The 21,380-nt window shown below is 37.7% G+C and overlaps 1 long non-coding RNA gene across 1 annotated transcript; it reads right to left on the bottom strand.

The window, feature by feature from the left end:
- Positions 1-12,078: 12,078 nt before the first annotated feature.
- Positions 12,079-16,403, bottom strand: LOC102081749 (uncharacterized). The gene is made up of 3 exons (XR_003221494.1): positions 15,585-16,403; positions 13,222-13,341; positions 12,079-12,695 (listed from the first exon to the last, which is right to left on the bottom strand). It is a non-coding gene; the product is annotated as an uncharacterized LOC102081749 (long non-coding RNA).
- Between the last annotated feature and the right edge of the window lie 4,977 nt (positions 16,404-21,380).

Consider the following 21,380-nt stretch of genomic DNA (forward strand, 5'->3'; position numbering starts at 1 on the left):
GAGCCCCCCAAGACAACAACAACCACCTTAAGCTTAAGTTTAGCCGTCCACAGGAATTGTAATGTCAGTGAAATGGATTCAGTTTTGTTTGGTGACATTTCTGGAGTCCTGAAGTAGTACTGTAGTTCTGTTTATCCATCTAGATTGTTGCCCAGGTTTGTAAATAAGTCTCTACAGTAAATCGGAACAAGATGGACTTGTGATGTGTTTCTCAGAGTAACAAAAGTTTTCCTCAGCAGCAAAGTCTGTTTTTAGAAATCACGCCTGACTCAAAATGAAATCCACAAACTTTTATTAACATTTTAATGTAGGAACTGTTTTCTTTCTACTGAACTACATCCACCAGCTGTATCAGTGTGCAGGAGGAAGCACACATCAGGCTGTGATGAGAGACTTGAGCTCAAAACAGGTCAAACCCTTCCTTTGGTTGGTGGGTGTGACATGACACAGTAAGATTTCTGAGTCTTTTTTTATCGTATTTAACAGAAGCAGTATTTCATTCTACCACTGTCCTCATTAAAGGAAAATTAATTGCAGATAAATGCATTGGTGACTTTGAAAGAGTTATAACAACATATATAAGAAGTGGACTTTATCAGTCAGCTACACATGAAGTCCTCTACCACACCACCCTCAGAAAACCACACTGATTCCTCTTCAGCCTCCTTTAATTGACCTAAACTGCCACACTGTTTTCACACATAAACATGTTAAAACTGCTCACAAGAATTATTTTGGTGAGGACATCACTGGCTCCCTCACTGGTGTGCTCATGTTTGAGCAGCACTTAGCAGCTAATTACTGAAATGAACTGATTCCATGTTTGCATCAATTAACGCAGTATTAGATCACCCAAAGAACTTTCCACTCACATAGAGCATTTTGCAAATGCAACATCATGATAATTTGACCTGCAGGCCTTAAGTTGCACCTCTCTTTAAACCCCCACAGCAGCTTGTTGAGGCAAAAATGGTTTTTGTACTCATGCAAACCATTCAAAAATGTGACATGGAATATCACAATGACCGCTGACCACTCTTTTTGTCTTTATTAACTTTATTAAATGAAACAGTCTGAAAGTGGCAACTGAAATTAAATCAATTCATCAAGGTCTGCATCTTTAATTGTGTTTAAAACATATGATGGACTATATAATGTGAAAAATTCTCATTTAGTAAAGAAAACCAAACCTGATGAGTTGCTGACTGTGAGCTGCAGCTGGTGTAAATCATGCTTTTTATGGATATTTCTCACTGGTGAGTTGAGAACAGTTTAGCCTGTTCTGCTTTTATGTCAACTGGATCTGTGTTAGATGATTTTGATTTAACTTCCTGCTCTGGTTGTTTCAGACAAGACACCAGTTTGATCTTTGCACCGATGATTAATTTACTTTCTATCATCAGAAGATTTGTGCACATAGTTTATAATTTCAAATGTATCACAGCAAATACAGCTCCTCTTTAAATATATTTTACACAAAATCTGCATTATTTCAGTGAGCTTTGAAACCTGATATGTATAAAATGTTTTAAAATAAGCCAAATTATACCAATATTACATACAAATAAAGACTTGCACGTCTAATTTAGATCTTTGTGATCATCTGGAGAACATTACTGAGTTTATAAGGTAGCAAATGGCAGCTTTCACCTTCTTTGAAATGCACCTCTACATTGTAAAAAGTCTCTGACACTAAAACACCCACATAAGTCAACGTCAACAACAGCAAGACTAACGATCCACATCAACGCCCGTCATAAACCCACAGACACATGCATCTGGCCCCCTCTGGCTCATTCAGAATTAGAGACGCACCCAGTTCAGCCAGTGACCACTAAACATACGCTAATGTGTCTCTTAGAGTTCCTGTATCACATCCTGCTACCTCTGATTAATTATCAAGTCAATGCAGACAGATGGCACCAGGGCCATGAGAGATCAATGTGGGTAAAGGTGTTTGTGTTCACGTGTCTTAATTTGAAGTAATTTCAAAGAGACAGAAGTCATATTGTTTGCAGATGACACAAAGTTATTGTGGAAGTAACTTGGAACAACTTCTGAATGAACTTCAGGTGAAATGAGTTCACCTGAAACCTTGGCTGAATATGACCTACACCCGTTTTCACACCTTGGCTCGTGTCACTAGGTAGAGGATCGTTATAGGGTCCATTGTCCCTCTTGGGGCGACACTCCTATACGGCTTAAATCTGTGACTCTCTACCACTTTGAACTGAAAAAGCCTATCAGATGAGAGGTGAAACATCTTCAAGCAACTAAAAAAGTCATTTTCTTTCTAAGCTCCTGAGACTACGATGACCTGGATAACTGGGAACCTTCCCAGACATCTACGAGAAAATGAATTTAAGGAATTGAAGACTTGGTTTTTCTATAATGATTTAACACTGAATCTGAGCAAAACAAATCTCATACTATTTGGGAGTCGAACAAATTATATCACTAATAAACTGATGATAAATAACATAGAATTAGGATAATAAATAAAACTACTTCAACAGAACCACCAAATCCACTTTTTAGCCTTTTTATTAAATACTCTTAAATTTAAAGACTTGGTTGATCTCAAAACTCTACACATAATTAATAAAGCAACAAACAAATCTTTGGCCCACAACATTTAGAACTTGATCAGGGCATACTTGTGTGGCACCTTCTCAAAATCTCACTGATTCACTGAGAGAGAAAACATCTTGAAAGAGTGAGTGATGAATGAAAGAAAAGAAATTAAAGAAACTAATGTAAAGTGCAGAAAAGAATGTAAAACTCAGTGATACATGTAGTGAGCAGCACTTCTCTGAGTGAAATGAGCTTGTTGATGTCAGAGGTCAGAGAAGAAAGACCAGATGACTTCATGCTGATAGGAAGGCAGCAGAGACTAAAAATAACCACTCATTAAAAGCAAACTATACAGAAGACCATCTCCGAGAGCACAACATGTCAGACCTTGAAGCACATGGGCTAGAAGCAGCAGAAGACCACATTGGCTACCACTATCTGTCAGCTAAGAACAGCAAACTGAGGAAACAGACTCACAAATATTAGACAATAAGAGATTGGAGAAATGTTTCCTGGTCTGACGAGTCTCTATTTCTGCTGTGACATTCTGGGTCAGAGGCTAAACACAAGATTTCATGACTTTTGCTTTTTAACATCATATCAAATATTGTAAATTGATATGAAAGCAGCCTATGTTTTATATTTAAATGGCAGGAAGATAAAATGAAAGAAATAAAACCTGTAAAACAGTATAAAACATGCATGTAGCTTCCATGTTGAAAACTGCAGATGAGGTGGAAGTGTCTTAAATCTTTGTGAAAACCACCAGCATGTGCTTTGGCAAGACCAAGATGGAAGAAATCCTCATCTGAAGCTTTGCTGAACATAAGGATTTCTCTCAGGTCATCATGATTTGGTCTTTATCCTGATCAAGTTCTAAATGTTGTGGGACAAAGATTTGTTTGTTGCTTTATAAATTATGTGTAGAGTTCTGAGGTCAACCAAGTCTTTAAATTTAAGAGTATTTAATAAAAAGGCTAAAAAGTAAGTAAAGTAAGTACATTTTAATTTTGAGCTTGGACTAAATTATAAAGACATTAAAACAGTGCTTGGCAGTACACACAATTTTTATAAAAGTGAGAGACATCTGAAGAGAGTTCTTAGCGCAAGGGGACATACTCATCACAAAAGCGTACTCTGACCTGGAAGTCTTGGTTGAATTCATTGACAACCAGTTGCAGTACTCTGGTAGCTTCACGTGTACCGATGGATGTACGCTAAATGCACAGAACATTGACTACGCGTGAGGAAAGGGGATGTACGCTTGGTGTTGAATGAGCTGGATCCCTGAGGGGTGGCACTGAAGCAAGCAAGACGTCTCAGGCGAAGGAACTATTTTTCAAAAGGGCTGAACTTCATCTGGCACCTGGACTCCTACGATAAACTGAAACCATATGCCATCTGTATCAATGGGAGTGTTGATGGTTTATCAAGAAAAATAATCTGTCTTAATGCATACACAATAAATAGTAATCTGAAAGTGATTGGGGGGTATTACATAGAAGCGGTGAGTTAATAAATTATGTTTTCTTGTGTGTATGGATGCATGCATGTGTGAGTGACAGATAAAGGGAACGAAGGAAGTGATAGAGAGGGAGTCAAAGGAGTTTGCAAAGAAAAGTGACCAAGACTAGAGAAAGATCTATGTTCAAGATGTTGACGTGGCATATGAAAACTTCTTATCAATAATATTAACTCTTTACAATAAACGCTGTCTCCTGGTGAATAAAGCAAAGAAAACTGAAAACATGGCTAACAAACGCATGTAAGAAAAAGAATCTGTTGTACAAGAAGAAGAACAATAGATGCTGAACAAACTTATAAGAGGTGTAAGAATACATTTATAATAGTTATCAGAACAAGTAAAAGAAATTACTACAGTAAACTTTTAGATAAAATAAAATATGAAAAACGTGGACAGTACTAAATGATACTGTAAATAAAGGAACTAAAGGATTGGAATATCCCAATAACTTTCAAATACAAAATACAATGATCAGTGACATAAAACAATTTGCAAATGGTTTTAATGGCTTTTTTCTTGATGTTGGTCCTGGCTTGCCTAAAGAAATTGTAAAAACTGAACACCCTACTAAAAATAAAACATTAACTATTAATGTAGCAAACTCAGTGTTTATGAGGGGAGTAGATGAGCCAAGCCAATGGTAAGGACTAATGTAAAATATCACAGCATTACAGTCACAGGAGTTAGTGTGTGGAACACCTATACAGATCAAATTAACAAAAGTACATCAATACAAAAATTCATACGATTGCTTAAAAATAATAAATTGCATGACTATAGGAAATACAAGCTGAGCACTAACTGTATTTCTAGTTTAACAATCCCACACCGACTGCTGCTCCACTGCCCTCTTAAGTTGAGCTCCTTTATTAGCAGATCAGCAACAGGTGAGTGATTATCACAGGTGTAGCTGGCTCCAAGGCAGGGACTCTCCAGGCCTGGCGGGGCAGCAAAACTGACACAGCAACACACACGGGGAAACAAGGAACTAGGAGAAGATCACATCACAACTATAAATGATTAAGAAAGACAAATGAAACTCATAATATTCATTATACTCAAAAATAACACATGATCCCCAGGTCACAGACTCAGGCCCATGACATAATGCACCTTAAAATCCGGTGTGCCGTATGGTCTAAATGCGGTAACTTATCTTTCTTGTAGAAATGTGCTCCAAATAAAGAACTTTGTGTTGACAAGATTGTTAGCTAAACATTTTCAAATCAATATTGTCCGTATGGACAGCAACATTTTTTTTAAAAAAAGTGAACATATAAGGAGAGGCGTCCACCAAGTATTTCCTGCCATGGCGTCCATGTCACCATGGTAACGGCACAGCCAGATAACAACATGAAATTTCAAAACATATGTACACTTAACGAGTTATGTTTAATGAACCTCAACATAATTACAAGAGTTAACATTAAAGGCTTGCATGTACAACTTCTGCTTTTAAACAAGTTACTCGCCTTCTCAACCCAGTGTTTTATGCTATCTTGTTCTTTCACTTACTGAATTTTAGACGTTTCTCATACAAAAGGCGTGTAATATTCTTCGTGTACATTCATACCAGCAGCAGGGTTGAATTCATACTGGCCGTTGCCTGGTGGCATCGACCAGTCAAACATCTGGTGCGAGTTGGGGAAGGTCCATTGAGGTCCAGGAGCAAAACTGTCCACAGGATGAGGATAGGGGCCCTGATAATTTGCACCATTTGTGATTAAGTTTACCTCCAGGTCCTGGGTGTACTCCTGCCTGAGTGGGGGCTGTCCCTCTCCCTGAAACTGAATCACAGACAGGTGGACTGTCAGTAAAGCAAGAATACTTCAAGAATACTTCCCCAGATAATGATCAGAAAAAGTGCTTTTTAATAATAGGAGATACTTACATGAAGTGGGATGCCCTGATTCACATGCTGAGGATGTGAACTCCTCCTAAACTTACTCCGTCTGTTTTGAAACCAAGTTTTTACCTGAAGATGGACGACAACAGAAAACATTTAATGAGTACAATGGACCCAAAATTCAATTTCTTATGTTCCAGTAGGTTGAAAAACACTCACCTGTTTGTAGGTCAGTCCTGTCATCTCTGCCAACTGCTTCATCTCTCTTGGCTCATAGTAACGTTTCACATTAAACTGATGGACAAGAATATTCAGCTGTCTCTCTGTGAACACCACCCGGGCCTTTCCTTTAGGTTTCTCTGGAGCAGTGCTGGGATCGTGCAGAGTGGCAGTGATGTTGCCATCCTGGCTTCTTGGGACAGCAAAATTTTGTTTCTCCTGTGAGACAGAGGTTGAAACTGCCTCAGAAGTATCACCGGTTTCTTCGAAGTGAAGACTCGCTTCTACACCGCTGCCAGAACTCCACGAGTCTGTAAGGGTAAAGAGACAGAGGCCAAGTAAGCACAAGTCTATATGGTCCACGTTGGTCAGTTACTGATATGTGTTGGCGCGACTGACTTTGTAACAGTAATAATTTAAAAAAAGGATAAATTGATGAGTCTTAAATCCCAAAAGGTCTCAGACTGAAGAAGTCACGTGGATGAGTGACGAAACGTTTCTCTCACTGAAAACATGCATGCATTAGCATTATTGAGCATGCATGAAGACAATGAGTCTTAAACACAACAGTTTCCAACAAACTTGGGAAAAAAAGTGGTGGGATATTTGTACATTCTTTAAAACCAAAAAGAATTTAAAGTGGACTCCCTGATCAGCTGTGGAGGGAGAAATGGTGGCTTCTGCCATCAGGACTTACAACACAGAGTGAAAGAGTATTTTTGCAAGTTGTCTTAGAGGTTAGCCAACTCTGTTCATATCAGCTCACCAGTAAACAATGCTGAGTACATACCTGGAGAAAAGTGCATCCCATAATCTTCCATCTTTGAAATCCCAGTGATTAAAACAGGAAAGCTGGAATAAGTATCTCTGCTGAAAGAGCTCCAAACCAAGCAGGAAGGTGCTGTGTGTCCTAAGACTGACCTGACTTAAGAGCAATTCTCCTGTGCTTTTAAGGAGGTTTGTGGGTGTGTGCAGGAATGTGGGGGGTTGAGCTTCTTCTTTTGTGAGTTGCTTTACAAAACAGTCGGGCTGTTTCTACCAACTGGCATCATTTACATTTCTTTAAAATGCTGTTTCTCAGGTCAGAAAAAAGAAAGTACAGTTAGAAAGCAGCCGTACAAATGAGCTTTACCAAATCCTTCCAACTCACACTTTATAAAATATTAAACTGTTAATGCCTAAAATTACTTTATCTTTTAATCACAGATACTTCAAGAAATGACAAAGTGTGATCTCTAACCTTTTCTTCTTCTCTGCTCCATCTGTGGGGAGGGAAAAGTAACAGAGCCCCCCAAGACAACAATAACCAACTTAAGCTTAAGTTTAGCCGTCCACAGGAATTGTAATGTCAGTGAAATGGATTCAGTTTTGTTTGGTGACATTTCTGGAGTCCTGAAGTAGTACTGTAGTTCTGTTTATCCATCTAGATTGTTTCCCAGGTTTGTAAATAAGTCTGTACAGTAAATTGGAACAAGATGGACTTGTGATGTGTTTCTCAGAGTAACAAAAGTTTTCCTCAGCAGCAAAGTCTCTTTTTAGAAATCACGCCTGACTCAAAATGAAATCCACAAACTTTTATTAACATTTTAATGTAGGAACTGTTTTCTTTCTACTGAACTACATCCACCAGCTGTATCAGTGTGCAGGAGGAAGCACACATCAGGCTGTGATGAGAGACTTGAGCTCAAAACAGGTCAAACCCTTCCTTTGGTTGGTGGGTGTGACATGACACAGCGAGATTTCTGAGTCTTTTTTAACCGTATTTAACAGAAGCAGTATTTCATTCTACCACTGTCCTCATTAAAGGAAAATTCATTGCAGATAAATGCATTGGTGACTTTGAAAGAGTTATAACAACATATATAAGAAGTGGACTTTATCAGTCAGCTACACATGAAGTCCTCTACCACACCACCCTCAGAAAACCACACTGATTCCTCTTCAGCCTCCTTTAATTGACCTAAACTGCCACACTGTTTTCACACATAAACATGTTAAAACTGCTCACAAGAATTATTTTGGTGAGGACATCACTGGCTCCCTCACTGGTGTGCTCATGTTTGAGCAGCACTTAGCAGCTAATTACTGAAATGAACTGATTCCATGTTTGCATCAATTAACGCAGTATTAGATCACCCAAAGAACTTTCCACTCACATAGAGCATTTTTGCAAATGCAACATCATGATAATTTGACCTGCAGGCCTTAAGTTGCACCTCTCTTTAAACCCCCACAGCAGCTTGTTGAGGCAAAAATGGTTTTTGTACTCATGCAAACCATTCAAAAATGTGACATGGAATATCACAATGACCGCTGACCACTCTTTTTGTCTTTATTAACTTTATTAAATGAAACAGTCTGAAAGTGGCAACTGAAATTAAATCAATTCATCAAGGTCTGCATCTTTAATTGTGTTTAAAACATATGATGGACTACATAATGTGAAAAATTCTCATTTAGTAAAGAAAACCAAACCTGATGAGTTGCTGACTGTGAGCTGCAGCTGGTGTAAATCATGATTTTTATGGATATTTCTCACTGGTGAGTTGAGAACAGTTTAGCCTGTTCTGCTTTTATGTCAACTGGATCTGTGTTAGATGATTTTGATTTAACTTCCTGCTCTGGTTGTTTCAGACAAGACACCAGTTTGATCTTTGCACCGATGATTAATTTACTTTCTATCATCAGAAGATTTGTGCACATAGTTTATAATTTCAAATGTATCAGAGCAAATACAGCTCCTCTTTAAATATATTTTACACAAAATCTGCATTATTTCAGTGAGCTTTGAAACCTGATATGTATAAAATGTTTTAAAATAAGCCAAATTATACCAATATTACATACAAATAAAGACTTGCACGTCTAATTTAGATCTTTGTGATCATCTGGAGAACATTACTGAGTTTATAAGGTAGCAAATGGCAGCTTTCACCTTCTTTGAAATGCACCTCTACATTGTAAAAAGTCTCTGACACTAAAACACCCACTTAAGTCAACGTCAACAACAGCAACACTAACGATCCACATCAACGCCCGTCATAAACCCACAGACACATGCATCTGGCCCCCTCTGGCTCATTCAGAATTAGAGACACACCCAGTTCAGCCAGTGACCACTAAACATACGCTAATGTGTCTCTTAGAGTTCCTGTATCACATCCTGCTACCTCTGATTAATTATCAAGTCAATGCAGACAGATGGCACCAGGGCCATGAGAGATCAATGTGGGTAAAGGTGTTTGTGTTCACGTGTCTTAATTTGAAGTAATTTCAAAGACACAGAAGTCATATTGTTTGCAGATGACACAAAGTTATTGTGGAAGTAACTTGGAACAACTTCTGAATGAACTTCAGGTGAAATGAGTTCACCTGAAACCTTGGCTGAATATGACCTACACCCGTTTTCACACCTTGGCTCGTGTGACTAGGTAGAGGATCGTTATAGGGTCCATTGTCCCTCTTGGGGCGACACTCCTATACGGCTTAAATCTGTGACTCTCTACCACTTTGAACTGAAAAAGCCTATCAGATGAGAGGTGAAACATCTTCAAGCAACTAAAAAAGTCATTTTCTTTCTAAGCTCCTGAGACTACGATGACCTGGATAACCGGGAACCTTCCCAGACATCTACGAGAAAATGAATTTAAGGAATTGAAGACTTGGTTTTTCTATAATGATTTAACACTGAATCTGAGCAAAACAAATCTCATACTATTTGGGAGTCGAACAAATTATATCACTAATAAACTGATGATAAATAACATAGAATTAGGATAATAAATAAAACTACTTCAACAGAACCACCAAATCCACTTTTTAGCCTTTTTATTAAATACTCTTAAATTTAAAGACTTGGTTGATCTCAAAACTCTACACATAATTAATAAAGCAACAAACAAATCTTTGGCCCACAACATTTAGAACTTGATCAGGGCATACTTGTGTGGCACCTTCTCAAAATCTCACTGATTCACTGAGAGAGAAAACATCTTGAAAGAGTGAGTGATGAATGAAAGAAAAGAAATTAAAGAAACTAATGTAAAGTGCAGAAAAGAATGTAAAACTCAGTGATACATGTAGTGAGCAGCACTTCTCTGAGTGAAATGAGCTTGTTGATGTCAGAGGTCAGAGAAGAAAGACCAGATGACTTCATGCTGATAGGAAGGCAGCAGAGACTAAAAATAACCACTCATTAAAAGCAAACTATACAGAAGACCATCTCCGAGAGCACAACATGTCAGACCTTGAAGCACATGGGCTAGAAGCAGCAGAAGACCACACTGGCTACCACTATCTGTCAGCTAAGAACAGCAAACTGAGGAAACAGACTCACAAATATTAGACAATAAGAGATTGGAGAAATGTTTCCTGGTCTGACGAGTCTCTATTTCTGCTGTGACATTCTGGGTCAGAGGCTAAACACAAGATTTCATGACTTTTGCTTTTTAACATCATATCAAATATTGTAAATTGATATGAAAGCAGCCTATGTTTTATATTTAAATGGCAGGAAGATAAAAATGAAAGAAATAAAACCTGTAAAACAGTATAAAACATGCATGTAGCTTCCATGTTGAAAACTGCAGATGAGGTGGAAGTGTCTTAAATCTTTGTGAAAACCACCAGCATGTGCTTTGGCAAGACCAAGATGGAAGAAATCCTCATCTGAAGCTTTGCTGAACATAAGGATTTCTCTCAGGTCATCATGATTTGGTCTTTATCCTGATCAAGTTCTAAATGTTGTGGGACAAAGATTTGTTTGTTGCTTTATAAATTATGTGTAGAGTTCTGAGGTCAACCAAGTCTTTAAATTTAAGAGTATTTAATAAAAAAGGCTAAAAAGTAAGTAAAGTAAGTACATTTTAATTTTGAGCTTGGACTAAATTATAAAGACATTAAAACAGTGCTTGGCAGTACACACAATTTTTATAAAAGTGAGAGACATCTGAAGAGAGTTCTTAGCGCAAGGGGACACACTCGTCACAAAAGTGTACTCTGACCTGGAAGTCTTGGTTGAATTCATTGACAACCAGTTGCAGTACTCTGGTAGCTTCACGTGTACCGATGGATGTACGCTAAATGCAGAGAACATTGACTACGCGTGAGGAAAGGGGATGTACGCTTGGTGTTGAATGAGCTGGATCCCTGAGGGGTGGCACTGAGGCAAGCAAGACGTCTCAGGCGAAGGAACTATTTTTCAAAAGGGCTGAACTTCATCTGGCACCTGGACTCCTACGATAAACTGAAACCATATGCCATCTGTATCAATGGGAGTGTTGATGGTTTATCAAGAAAAATAATCTGTCTTAATGCATACACAATAAATAGTAATCTGAAAGTGATTGGGGGGTATTACATAGAAGCGGTGAGTTAATAAATTATGTTTTCTTGCGTGTATGGATGCATGCATGTGTGAGTGACAGATAAAGGGAACGAAGGAAGTGATAGAGAGGGAGTAGAAGAAGTATAGTGAGAGATGAGATGTGGGCCAGATTGAGGGAATGGAGAGACTTGCAGGAAGAAAGAGACAAGAGAGGGAGAACAGGTGGAGAGCAGCAGGGAGTAAATGAAATGCAAATTGTGTAAATACTATAATTTAGGCTTAAGAAATTGGCTGCCTTAAGGAACAGCTCAACAACCAAGACTAGAGAAAGATTTATGTTCAAGATGTTGACGTGGCATATGAAAACTTCTTATCAATAATATTAACTCTTTACAATAAACGCTGTCTCCTGGTGAATAAAGCAAAGAAAACTGAAAACATGGCTAACAAACGCATGTAAGAAAAAGAATCTGTTGTACAAGAAGAAGAACAATAGATGCTGAACAAACTTATAAGAGGTATAAGAATACATTTTTAATAATTATCAGAACAAGTAAAAGAAATTACTACAGTAAACTTTTAGATAAAATAAAATATGAAAAACGTGGACAGTACTAAATGATATTGTAAATAAAGGAACTAAAGGATTGGAATATCCCAATAACTTTCAAATACAAAATACAATGATCAGTGACATAAAACAATTTGCAAATGGTTTTAATGGCTTTTTTCTTGATGTTGGTCCTGGCTTGCCTAAAGAAATTGTAAAAACTGAACACCCTACTAAAAATAAAACATTAACTATTAATGTAGCAAACTCAGTGTTTATGAGGGGAGTAGATGAGCCAAGCCAATGGTAAGGACTAATGTAAAATATCACAGCATTACAGTCACAGGAGTTAGTGTGTGGAACACCTATACAGATCAAATTAACAAAAGTACATCAATACAAAAATTCATACGATTGCTTAAAAATAATAAATTGCATGACTATAGGAAATACAAGCTGAGCACTAACTGTATTTCTAGTTTAACAATCCCACACCGACTGCTGCTCCACTGCCCTCTTAAGTTGAGCTCCTTTTATTAGCAGATCAGCAACAGGTGAGTGATTATCACAGGTGTAGCTGGCTCCAAGGCAGGGACTCTCCAGGCCTGGCGGGGCAGCAAAACTGACACAGCAACACACACGGGGAAACAAGGAACTAGGAGAAGATCACATCACAACTATAAATGATTAAGAAAGACAAATAAAACTCATAATATTCATTAAACTCAAAAATAACACATGATCCCCAGGTCACAGACCCAGGCCCATGACATAATGCGCCTTAAAATCCGGTGTGCCGTATGGTCTAAATGCGGTAACTTATCTTTCTTGTAGAAATGTGCTCCAAATAAAGAACTTTGTGTTGACAAGATTGTTAGCTAAACATTTTCAAATCAATATTGTCCGTATGGACAGCAACATTTTTTTTAAAAAGTGAACATATAAGGAGAGGCGTCCACCAAGTATTTCCTGCCATGGCGTCCATGTCACCATGGTAACGGCACAGCCAGATAACAACATGAAATTTCAAAACATATGTACACTTAACGAGTTATGTTTAATGAACCTCAACATAATTACAAGAGTTAACATTAAAGGCTTGCATGTACAACTTCTGCTTTTAAACAAGTTACTCGCCTTCTCAACCCCAGTGTTTTATGCTATCTTGTTCTTTCACTTACTGAATTTTAGACGTACTTTGTCTTGTTGCATCTGTATGATGTGTTCTCGTGGGACCTCTCTTGTCCGCATGAAACACTTCAAATCCTTCTCCCTGTCTACTAAATGGACCCTTCTGATTCCTGAATGGATAGAAACAGAACCGCCATGAAAAAGTAGTGAGAGATTTCGCAAACCATCTCACCAAACTCCATCTTCATTTTTTTTTTGTACAATGTCCCTTGCGGGGCTCCATAAAAAAGTGAATATGGTGGTTCTTTTAAAGTGTTTTTATTTATGATCCTTATAACGCTTTTTTTGCAGAACATATGGGTGTGTGTTTCATAAGTGATATGGGATGATACTATTTTGTGATGTATTATCACCCCAAGAAGTTTTTTTCAGATGCTTTTTTAATTCTTTGTTATTTATCATCAGACTCCTGAATAGTATTGGTTTTGTTTTGCTCAGACTCAGTGTTAATTGATTATAGAAATAACCAAGAATTCATTTTCTAGCACATTCAGAAGTTGTTCCAAGTTACTTCCACAATAACTTTGCGTCATCTGCACATAATATGAATTCTGTGTCTTTGAAATTACTTCAAATCAAGGCATATTAACACAAACACCTTCATTTCTCTCTCATGGCCCTGGTGCCATCTGTCTGCATTGACTTGATAATTAATCAGAGGTAGCAGGATGTGAGACAAGAACTCTAAAAGACACATTAGCGTATGTTTAGTGGTCACTGGCTGAACTGGGTGTGTCTCTGATTATGAATGAGTTCTGAATGAGCCAGAAGGGGCCAGATGCATGTGTCTGTGGGGTTTCTGACGGGCGTTGGTGTGGATCGTTAGCCTTGCTATTGTTGACGTTGACTTATGTGGGTGTTCTAGTTTCAGAGTTTTACAATGTAGAGGTACATTTCAAAGAAGGTGAAAGCTACCATTTGCTCCCTTATAAACTCAGTAATGTTCTCCACATGATCACAAAGATCTAAATTATGTAAGTCATTAGTTGTTTGTAATATTCGTATAATGTTGCTTATTTTAAAACATTTTCAAAGATGCTGAGTTCAATTGGTTTAATTTCAGTTTCCACTTTCAGATTGCTTCATTTAATAAAGTTAATAAACACAAATAAAAAGGTCAGTGGTCATCGTGATATTCAGTGTCGGATTTCTTAACGGTTTGTCGGATTTTGATAAGCTTGTTTTGACCTTAAAAAGCTGCTGTGGGGGTTTACGCAGAGGTGCAACTGAATGCCTGGAGATCAAATTAGTGTGAGGACGCATTTGCAAAAATGTGCAAAAATGATCTATGTGATCACTTTCCACTTAACCTTGCTATCACTCACTCACTGACTGAACAACCCACAGAACAACCAAATGAAAGACCCACTGAACAACCTACTGAACAACCCATTGAATGACCCACTGAACTGAATTTGGTGTTGAATTTTTTTATTTTTTGCTAATTTAAGAGCTGTTAAAATGGACACTAAAGTAATGGGTAGGAGGTTAAATTGAAAGTAAAAACATTAATTTTAGGCATTACATTTTTGAGATTTTGAAAAGTGTTAGTTGGAAGGATTTGGTAAAGCTCATTTGTACGGCTGCTTTCTAACTGTACTTTCTTTTTTCAGACCTGAGAAACAGCATTTTAAGCAAATGTAAATGATGCCAGTTGGTAGAAACAGCCTGACTGCTTTGTAAAGCAACTCACAAAAGAAGAAGCTCAACCCCCCACATTCCTGCCCACACCCACAAACCTCCTTAAAAGTCCAGGAGAATTGCTCTTAAGTCAGGTCAGTCTTAGGACACACAGCACCTTCCTGCTTGGTTTGGAGCTCTTTCAGCAGAGATACTTATTCCAATTTACCTGTTTTAATCACTGGGATTTCAAAGATGGAAGATTATGGGATGCACTTTTCTCCAGGTATGTACTCAGCATTGTTTACTAGTGAGCTGATATGAACAGAGCTGGCTAACCTCTAAGACAACTTGCAAAAATATTCGTTCACTCTGTGTTGTAACCCATATGGAAAAATAGTAAAAACTTGTATGATTTACTCATGAAAGTGGCCACTTTCTCATCACTTTCATATATTGTTTTAGTAAGTATCCAAAACATACAAGTTTCATTCATATAATTTTTCAAGCGATCTTATATCTGTTTTCAAGTTTCACACAAGACAGATACAAACTTTATAAGATTTATATATATCTTTTCCATATGGGAAGTCCTGATGGCAGAAGTCACCATTTCTCCCTCCTCAGCTGATCAGGGAGTCCACTTTAAATCCTTTTTGGTTTTAAAGAATGTACAAATATCCCACCTCTTTTTTTTCTGGGAAACTGTTGTGTTTCAGACTCAGCAATTTACCTTTTTAAAGTGTTTTTTTCCTGCTGTCTCAGAGCAGAAACAAGATTTTGCTGTCCCAAGAAGCCAGGATGGCAACATCACTGCCACTCTGCACGATCCCAGCACTGCTCCAGAGAAACCTAAAGGAAAGGCCCGGGTGGTGTTCACAGAGAGACAGTTGAATATTCTTGTCCATCACTTTAATGCGAAACGTTACTATGAGCCAAGGGAGATTAAACAGTTGGCAGAGATGACAGGACTGACCTACAAACAGGTGAGTGTTTTTCAACTTACTAAAACATAAGAAATTGAATTTTGGGTCTATTGTACTCATGAAATGTTTTCTGTTTTCTTCCATCTTTAGGTAAAAACTTGGTTTCAAAACAAACGGAGTAAGTTTAGGAGGAGTTCACATCCTCAGCATGTGAATCAGGGCATCCCACTTGTAAGTATCTCCTATTATTAAACATAATTGTTTCTGTTTCTGTCATTATCTGGGGAATTGATTGTATTTAAATTAAGTGTAATGCCAATAATTTAAAACAATTGTTCTCGTTTTACTGACAGTCCGCTTGTCCCCTTCAGTTTCAGGGAGAGAGACAGCCCCCACTCAGGGAGCGGTACACCCAGCACCAGGTAAATTCAATGAGAATGGGTGCAAATAATCAGGCCCACTATTGTCATGCTGTGGGCAATTCTGCGGCTGGACCTCAATGGACCCTCCCCGACTCTCCTCAGATGTTTGGTTGGTCGATGCCACCAGGCAACAGCCATCATGAATACGTTACAGCTGTTCAAAACCCCGCAAAGGTAGCCGCTATGATCGAAGCAATGGGAAGAGCTGTGAGTACTCAGACTGTTCTCATTGAACACAACATGGATAAGATCTTGGAGAAGCTCACAGCTCTTCAACGAGAAATTGACAGACCTGGTGACCAGTGACAGACATTTAGACTGTCTGTGAAATTGGAGGCAGCCCTTTTACACTAAACCCAAACATCGTCTCTCTTCATACCGATGTCCCTGGAAGACCTGTTTTTTTTACTGTTACTGTTTTAGAGTTCTTTTTTCTCCTCTTGTCCCTGATGTGTGTATTTTCACTGTCTTTTTTTGGTTTCTTTCTGGTGTGGCTACGTCCGCAGCCCCAGGACACAGGAATTTCACTGCATGTTGTACTTTGTATGATTGTGTATTTGGCGAATAAAATTTGAATTTGATTTGAACTCCAGTTCAGCACAGAATGGAATGTAAACAACCCCGGAATCTTATTGTCTTCATGTGTTGGGATCTGTCAGGGGATGTTATGGATGGGGCATGGTGGCTGGAGGTTGCCAGGTTCTTGCTCACAATGCCACCGATGATCATGACTGGGAAGTGTACCAGCAACCAGGCGCCTTGCAGCAGGAGCACGGTGGTGTCCAGCAGAGCCTGAGTGTAGCTGTCAGAGCAGAGGAGCTGCAGGAATGAAAAATAAAGTCAATAAATGAGCAACACTGAGTCTAATAATCCATGTAATGCTGCCTTTGAGAGTTTCTGAAAAGCATTATGCCATAAGATGTTTTTCAATGTCCTGAATGTGAGCAAGCAAATACAAAATGAATATAGATTAATGAATAAATTGTTAACTGAGTGAACATTCAGCTATTGGATAAAACAATTATACACCAGATATGCACGACAAATAATAATACTCTGTATCTGAAACTATGACAGGCATTTATGCCTGCTAATATACTATAAGTTTGGAATCTAACTTGGACTGCTGCACTAAAACACAGATTGTTACAATAATTACACAGTGCTAGTCTATATAAGACAATGTAGGGATCTGAGGCTGACTTTGTGCTTCTACCTTGAGTCCAGCCTGTTTAATCAGAAGAAGACTAACTTGGGAAATAATGAACAGTAGATGGCAGTAACACACCACTGATGCATCTAGCCTGCCAAGGGCGTAGATTTGGCATGGACTGAAGGGACATGTCCCCACCATTGTCCAGCGATTATTGAATTGTCCCCACAATGCCAGGGTTTGGCAAAGACTGTTATTTTGGCCCCTGCTTTCTTTATGTCCTAAATTAGTCGTGCAGTTTATTCTTCCTTTTTTTAATATTATATTTTTATTGAAAAAGGATTTGTTACAATAAATTGCATTGATATTATTTAGTCAAAAAAGAGACTTTTTCTTAGTCCTTTTGTTTTACATTCATATAACAAAAAGTGAACTCGGTGGCTTGACAGTGTATACAAAATGTGGCATTATTAAATTATTTACATAAACTACATCCAGTATAACATATTATGAAGTAGAGGGTCGACCTGACATTGTACAATACATGGGAGATACACCAATTCAGGGCGGAGGGGGGGACACAAAGCTTATCCATTTATTCCATATTTTGTAGAATTCGTCTTTTCTCATTTTTAAGGAGAATGTCAATTTTTCCATTTTAAATATTTCAAAAACCACATTAAACCAGTCCTCAAGTGTTGGCGGAGTTGGATTTAGCCACTTTCTGGTTATTGGTTTTTCTTTTTTTTTTTGCTGGCCGCTAATAGTGCTTGTAAGACCTTTGTGTCCCCTCCCCAGACCAAGCCAGCAACCAGGCCCAAGTACAAATTTACAAAATTAATATCAAATTTTATCTTAAAAACCTCATACAGAGTTTTATGAATTCCCAGCCAGTAATTTTTTAAGTTAGGGCAGTCCCAAAAGATATGGTAATGATGTGCCCCTTCTGATCCACATCTTCTCCAGCATTCCGCTGTCGCATTTTTATATCTAGTTTGATGAGGGGTTTTGAAAAATCTAATAATATTCTTCCAGCAGTGGTCTCTCCAAGATAGTGAACTTGTTGAGTACCAATGAAAGTTACAAATCCTCTCCCACTTCTCGTTTGTTATACCCATCCCTGATTCCAATTCCCATTTAATCTTAATATTTTGAGTAGTATCCTTCCTTGCCTGAAGAAGCACATCATATAGTTTGGAGATTGTCTTTCTCAGAGAACCAACACATGCTAATTTAACTATGGGTAACACTTTATAATAAGTGCACACTATTAAGCATTAGTTAATCATCTGTTAAGCATTAGTTAATGGTTACTTAATTCTCTCTACAGCATCTACAAAGTATTTCTCATAATCAGTTAATATCTTAAAAATTCCTGACTCAACTGAGTTTGGGTTTGGGATATTGCAATATTTGTTAAAATAATCCCGCAGTTGAAGAAACCTGAAGAAATCTACTTGTCTTAGGCCATTTCTTATTTGTAAAGATTGAAGCCTCTGTAGTGTCCCTTTATGTGTGAAGGAATGGAATGTTGTTAGTCCCCTCTCTATCCAAGACTGAAATCTTTTATCACTTTCATTTGGTTTAAAATCTGTATCGTAAGCACACCATCTAAATTCTTTTAGTATTTGTTCACTACCACATATTTGAATCAATTTATTCCATATTTTTAGAGTGTGGCTTATCCACAATCCTTTGCCTTCTAAACGGTCTGCCAGTTTTTTATCCACAATTGAGGCTTGTAGTTGAAATTTAGAGGTTGTATTAAATTCTATGGATTTCCACTTACCTTTCCAATCAGGGTTACACCACTGCAGCAGGGGGATGACCTGAGATGCATAATAACAGTATTGTAAACATGGGAGCATTGCCCCACCTTTTGCTTTGCTTAACTGTAAAATACTAAATTTAGTTCTTGTTTTTTTTTCCCCCTGCCAAATAAAACGCAAAATCAATTTGTCCCATTCCCCAAACTGTGTTTGACTTACTTCAACAGGTAAAGTTCTAAATAAATATAGGAGTCTTGGGAGTACGTTCATTTTCACTGCTGATATCCTTGAATTTAAATTTAAGAAAGGCACCAGATTCCACCTATCTAAATCAGATTCCATGGCCTGTGACAAGAGACCATAATTTACTTGTGATAGATTGGAAATATTCTTAGTTAGAATTATTCCCAAGTATTTAAGTGTTTCAGCTTCCCAATTTATATTAGAATTATCTCGTGAAGTTTTAGATGCTGTATACTTTAGTGCCATTACCTGTGTTTTGTTTAGGTTTAGTTTATAACCAGACAGTTCTCCAAAGTCGGAGAGAGACGACATCAACTCCTCAAATAATTCTTCAGGTTCCCTCAAAAACACCAAGACGTCATGTGCAAACACTGCAACTTTTTGTTCTTCCCCAGCAATTGCAATACCTTTTAATTTTCGTGTTGTTTCTTATAAACTGACCAATAGGCTCAATATAGAGTGCAAATAGAAGTGGTGAGACCGGACAGCCCTGCCTGTTCCCTCGTTCTAGAGTAAAAGATTCAGATACATATCCATTGACTTTCACGCAACCCCTTGGTTTATCATAGAAGGATTGTACTATTGAGATGAAATTATTGTGAAAACCAAAAGTCTTCAATACCCTATAAAGAAAAAGCCATCTGACTGAATCAAAGGCTTTCTCAGCCTTTGAGAAAATTAACAAACAAACAAACAAACATTCCTCTTTTAGGTTTTTGTACCACTCTGCAGTGTACCCATCCGAACCTGGAGTCTTGCCTAATTTTAATTTCAATATTGCCAGGTTAAGTTCTTTGGTTGTTACTGGTTGAAGTAAACTTTCATTTTGGATATTCGTTAGAGTTGGTAGTTTTAATTTATTAAAAAAATTATCCATTTTTATTTCATCTGTTGTTTGTGGTTGAGTGTACAGTTCTTTATAGAACAACTCAAAGCTCTCTTGAATTTTCTCTAATTGAGTTTCAATGATCTTTGTTTGAGGGTTTTTTATTTTAAAAATTGTGTTTTCCAGTCTTTGTTTATGCAATTTATAGGCTAAGACTTTGGAGGATATGCTTCCTATCTCATAATAGTTCTGCTTTAAAAAAACAATTTTTGAGTTTCTTGCGTATAGATTTTATCAATTTCAACCTGTATTTTTTTATTTCTTTTTTTAAATCTCACATATACCTTTGTATCCATCTTCCCATTGTAATTGTTTTGACTTTGCCTGAAGGTTGACTAATTTTTGCAGCTTTCTTTTTCAGATGAGAGGTTATTGAAATTATTTTTCCTCTCATTACTGCCTTTAGGGTGTCCCATAGTATAATTTGCGACACTCCCCCGGTGTCATGCTCCAGACACATCTAGTTTAGGCTTCAATCTTTTATTGAAATCACCTCCACAGATTACCAGACCTTGTGAATTTACCATTAAATCAAATATTTGTTTATATACTGCCCAGTTGCTTCCTGGAGGAATATACACATTTATAAAAGTCATTTCCAGACATTCAATTTTGCCCGTAATTTTTATAAACCTCCCCTCCCCATCCTGTAATTCTGATGTGTGTTCATAATTAATTGTATTTGAAATAAGTATAGCAACTCCTCTCCTATATCCTGCCTTATATGAAGACAAAAATGTTTTTAAAACCTTGTCTTCTCAATTTATCATGTTCTGATTGACTCAGGTGGGTGTAATGGAGGAAGGCCACCTCTGCCTTTTCCCTTTTTAATTTAGACAGAATCTTACTTCTTTTGACCGGATTTAAACTCCATTTACATTAAAAAATATTAATTTAATTGGTTCTCCCTGCATTCATACCTTGCAATTTCCCACTTTCTCCCCCACTTCATATAAGCTGCTGCCTCGTAAACACAGCAAAACAAAAATTGCCACCAACAAAAAATAAAATGGTGAACACTTAACAGTTCTCTCTCTTCTGACTTCCACTCACACGGTCCTCTTACTGACCTGTAGCAAGTCCGAGGGAAAGCCTCCAACCCAAAATGAGTTGCAGGGCCTCTATTGTGA

The sequence above is a fragment of the Oreochromis niloticus genome, linkage group LG9 (assembly GCF_001858045.2).
Source record: "Oreochromis niloticus isolate F11D_XX linkage group LG9, O_niloticus_UMD_NMBU, whole genome shotgun sequence".
Classification (NCBI taxonomy): Eukaryota; Metazoa; Chordata; class Actinopteri; order Cichliformes; family Cichlidae; genus Oreochromis; species Oreochromis niloticus.